Consider the following 5,341-nt stretch of genomic DNA (forward strand, 5'->3'; position numbering starts at 1 on the left):
GGGAAAGAGAAGGTTGGACTGGAGCAAGACTGGGCTTGACACATGTTTGGGGACAGTGAGCAGAGCCACTGGGTTGGAGCTAGGCTTATGGAGATGTATTTAAGTGAGAGAGATGGATGCTTTTCTGGTGAGGGTCTGTCATCAGCTCTAAGGAGTTGGAATGTGCTTTGCAGTACAGAGCTCCCTGTTCAGATTTCACACAGGATTTAACATGTGAGGCTGGGGGTAGGGAAGGAAAAGTGTGCGTTTTTAAGAATAACATGCTGTTCCTGTACTTTGTGGCTGAGGGTCCTGCTGGGTGCTGGGAAGGGCCAGCCCCTCAACCTGGAGCCTCTGGTGTAGTCCAGCTTTCCTTTCACACAGCATTTGTTCCCAGCTCCTGGCTGCCTCCCCAAGGGAGGACATCCGTGGGGACAGTTCCTGTTTCCCTTCCTTTGCAGCCCTTGCCTTCCTGAATGTGATATGATTGTTTCTCTGGGCACAGTGAAAAGATGCCAGTGGAGAACGGAAGTATCTCATGCCTCAGCAATTTTTTTAAGGCAAAAAAGAAAAGGCTATTGAACTTGGGAACCCTGGACCTGGAGTCCTCTCTTCCTGGTATGGGAGCAGGGACATTGTATGGAGTCTATCAATCAGCCCTGTGGGCCAGATACCCAACATGGGAACGATTTGACTCCCATCCATCAGCTAAATGGTGACAATAGTACTACATTCCTTCTTGCTCTCAAACTGCTATATTTATGCTTTTCCCCTTGGGAATCTTGGGACATGGAAATGGAGGACTTTATCCTCTGACCCCTCCCCCTCCTCTCTTTCCACATCCTCATCCTCTTTAAATATTCTTTCATTCACTCATTTATTCACTTGTTCAACTAATATTTCTTGAGTATCTATTACGTGTGAGATACTGTGCTAAATATTGAAAATAAAGCATTGTTTAAGAGAGACCCCCATTCTTGACCTCATGCACTTATAGTCCAATGGAAAAGATCCTCCATTGTGGGAAGGTATAGTTATCCCAGGCATGGAAAGACAGAAAATACAGAAAAAGAGAAATGACAACATAAAGGAGTATATCTCAAAGCTCTTTGAAGGCCAGGTTTTTGTCTAATTGATCTTTAACCCTCTTATAAAACATACATGCATTGCACATATTAGGTACGCTATGATTTTTTGCTGAATTAGTAATGACAAAGTGGGTGAGAAATCACGTAATATAAAAAGAACATAGGCTCTGGAGTTCCACAGACCTGATTTGGATGTTCAACTCTACCCCTGCTGTGACCTTGAAAAAGCTGCATAACCTCTCTGGGTCTCAATTTCCTCATTCGAAAAATGAGGATGATAATACTATTGCTAATATAATATACTATTGCATAGTAATAATAATATTACTATGGGAATTTGGTAAGAATCAATGAGTATGTAAAGTATGTAAGTATGGAAAGTACCTGGCACGCAATGATCAGTAAATAGCTTACATAATTCTTTGGTGTCATCAACAGTGAATAATAAAGGTGAAATGAACAGTAGAGAAAAATTGTTAAACGTTATAGAAATATGGAGAAAGGTGTGGTTACAGTGGGCTGAGGCTCACACAGAGATGGAGAGGCACTGAGCTGTGCCTGGAAGTTCACCCCCAAGTGGATAAATGGAGAGGGAGAACGAGGTAGTGCAAAGGGCATAAGCAGCAGTGAGGTGCTGGACATGATCATGGCAAGCCTCTGGGACATGGCAGAGGAGGGGGTGGACTAGCTTGGAGGGCTCCTTCAGGACTTGGCTCCAAACCAGTGGAGTCTTAAAGGTGGAGCTGGCATGTGCTAAGAGGTGTTTGGAATAATCAACCTGGAGCAGCATCTAGGGTACCTAGAGGGGAAGGTGGGGAGAAGTTAGGAGATTACACAATAATCCAAGTGGCATGGGGGCCTAGATTCAGGGGACAACAGAATAAAAAGGAAAGTGTGGATGTGACAGTACTTGTGGTAGAACAATTAGCAGGACCAGCTTCAGAGAAGCTTGTCTAGGGTCACAGAGTCAGCGGGTAAAAAAAGCTCCTCCTCCCGAAGAAATGGAGTTCACCAGGATCCTTCAGAGGTCTTTTCCAAAATCTCTGCCATATTGAGTCTTGTTCTGATATATATTTTTTTAATTTAATCTCTTCAGACGATGTTTTTCTACCTCTAAGTATGCCTTGTAATTTTTTTTAAAGGATTATATCATATAGACTATATTTTCTGTTCAAAATGCAGTTAAACTAGAAATCAATAACAAATTACAATATATATTTGGAAATTATGAAACATAATTCTAAGTAACTCATAAGTCAAAGAAGAAGAAATAATGGAAATTAGAAAATATTTAAATCTTAATGATAATGAAAAATACTGCCTATCCAAATTTGTGGGATTTAGTTAAAACAATATGTAGAGGGAAATTTATAGCATTTAAATGCTTATATCAGGGTAGAAGGGCTGGTGACTAATGAATATATTATAATAGTTTCTACTGTTGCAAGACGAATTACACCAAAAGCTAACGGTGTAAAACAACAATAAACATCTATCCTCATAGTTTTTGTGGCTCAGGATTTCAAAAGCATGGCTACGTGGTTCTGGCTTGAGGTGTCTTGAGAGGTTGCAGTCACATCATCTGATGCCTTGTAATTTTTTGTTGAAAGCCGGATGTGATAAATCTGAGGAAAAGGAACCAAGGTAGATTTGTCTTTGGTGTGAGGCTTTATGTTTATCTGGTGAGGAGTTAGGCTGTGTTGACTATTTGCTATAGCTTCAGTGTCAGAGGATAAAATGTTCTCTAGTGTCCTTGTTTTTGTCTCCCCTGTTGTCTTTGGGTTTCCTTAGAGATTCTTCCCAAATAAGGTCATGGAAATTTCGAGGGGGAAGGAGTTGAGCATTTTCCTTTCCCAGGTCAGTTAGGCTCTGGTAAAATAGCTTTCCTTGAGGGAAGGCCTTACTAAGGAGAACAGAGAGCTCTGGGCATATCTGAAAATGGTTACTTTCTCCATCCTCCACCCCCTTGCTGGAAGAATGACAAGATTTTTCTCTAATTTTCCCAGTGAGAATCCAGTGAAACTCAGGAAAGTGTGGGGGACCCCCTTAAGACTGCCATCCCTTCAGGTTTTAACTCTCGAGCTATTCCTCACTACACCTCCAGCAGTTCATCAATTATAATTTAAGTATTGGCTCCATCTGTGGACTTCTGCTCCTAGTAAGTGGTGATTCTCTGTATCTGCCTAGTAGCCTCTCCAGTTTTCAGGGCAGTAGTTTGCTCTATGACCTCATTCTCTGATGGATCTGAGAAGAGTGATTGATTTTCAGTTTGTTCACATTTTTTTCTTGTTGTGAGGAAGGGAGTGATGACTTCCAAACTCTTTACACTTTGGATGAGAAACTGGAAGTCCCAGGGGTCTTTCCCATTTGAAATAAACTTACTTTTGACTGGCTGGTCTGAAAGCCAGAGAAAAACAGTTACTGAAGTTTTTAGAGGCAAAGGGGAGGAATCATTTTTTTTAATAATGATTATTCATCATTCACTTATTCAAAAACATTTCTTGAAGGCCTCAGAGTGTATTGCATTGTGCTGGGCTTTCTGGGAGTAATAAAAAACAGTAGGATGTGGTTCCTGATCTAAAACTCATGATATCCTCCCAATTTCATTCTCCCCACCTAAAGTTGTCTTCCACATCTGAAGCTTGTTTTTCCTCTCCATTTCAACCAGTGTAGCATAGGAACTAGCACATTATTGGAATCAAAGGGATCTCAGCCCCAATACTGGCTCTGCTACTCATCAGCTATGTATCTTGTTTACATTTCTTGGCTTCTCTCAGGATAATAGTTCATATCAATGGATTTTCATAAGGATTACTTTATAACCACATGGCATGGAGGAGGTAGTTAGTAAATAGTAGCTATTTTAATTATTTTCTCTGATAGTACCAGAATGCTATCACGTAAAACAAACACAACATAAAATTCACCATCTTAACAATTTTTAAGTGTATTGTTCAGTATTGTTAAGTATATTCACATTGTTGTGCAACCAGTCTTGAGAACTTTTTCATCCTGCGTAACTGAAACGCTATAGCCATTAAACAATTCTTCATTTTCCCCTGCCCTCAGCCCCTGAAACCACTGTTATGCTTTCTGTATTTATGAAATAGCCTCTTTTCTGAAAAAACATGAATATGAGTATTCATCTTGAATGGGCCTCTGGAATGAGACTTGAAGACATTACATCATTCCCTGGGCTGGTCTTTGGTATATTCATGCAAGAAAACTCTACACCTTGCCCAGCTGAATCATGGGCTGAGCCCTGGGTTCTCCCAGCAAAATGCCAGGCTCCCTGGAATCATCAGGAGTAAGCCAGTGATCCCCCACATTGTGATCTCCATGATTTCAAGATGAAAAGGGTGGGGACACCATCCCTGAGGTGCAGCTCACCTCATGCTGTGTGTTAAGGTCGTTGTTGGGCCGCTTGAGCTCTGATCTGCAACACTTGTCCCCATTAGGAGCAGATTCTGACCTTCATGTAGGTGACTCCAAACTTCCGGCTTCAACTTTAGTCTTTTTTTTTAAAAATTAATTAATTAATTTGGCTGTGTCAGGTCTTACTTGCGGCTCATGGGATCTTCATTGCAGCGTGCGGGCTTCTCTCTAGTTGCAGCATGCAGGCTCTAGAGCACGTGGGCTCAGTAGTTGTGATGTGTGGCTTAGTTGCCCCGCGGCATGTGGGATCTTAGTTCCCCGACCGGGGATGGAACCTGCATCCCCTGCATTGGGAGGTGGATTCTTAACCACTAGACCACCAGGGAAGTCAGTCTTGAGTATCAAACTCTTTAAATATTTCACTGGCACTTTAAACTTAACAGGTCCAAAGCTGAACCCGTTATCTTTCCCTCAAAATTTTCTGTGCTTTTCTGTTTGTGTTCTTAATCTCTATAAATGATATTTCCATATTTCCAGCTTCCTATTCCTTATTCTTTGGAATCTTCTTTTAATTCCCTCCCTCTCCTTCATCCCTACGTGCCATCAACAGCCAAGACCAGGTAAGTCTACTTCACATCTTCCCTGTCTTCCCTCTCCTCTCAATGGCACTATTCAAGTCTTCTTTGCTTCTCACCAGGGAATCATTTGTTCAAGAGTTTTGTATAATTTCTTAACTTGGGAGTCTTCATTTTCCAGCTCCTCTTGTGTATCACTGCCAGATCAGTGTTTGAAAGCCTGTTTCTGTTCACAGCATTACTTACAATCTTTAATATTTCACAACTGCCTATCAGATATTGGCAAGATATATCAGTCATATGTCAGACATATCAGTCTGCTGT

Source organism: Lipotes vexillifer, unplaced genomic scaffold, assembly GCF_000442215.2.
Source record: "Lipotes vexillifer unplaced genomic scaffold, Lipotes_vexillifer_v1.1 scaffold773, whole genome shotgun sequence".
Lineage (NCBI taxonomy): Eukaryota > Metazoa > Chordata > Mammalia > Artiodactyla > Lipotidae > Lipotes > Lipotes vexillifer.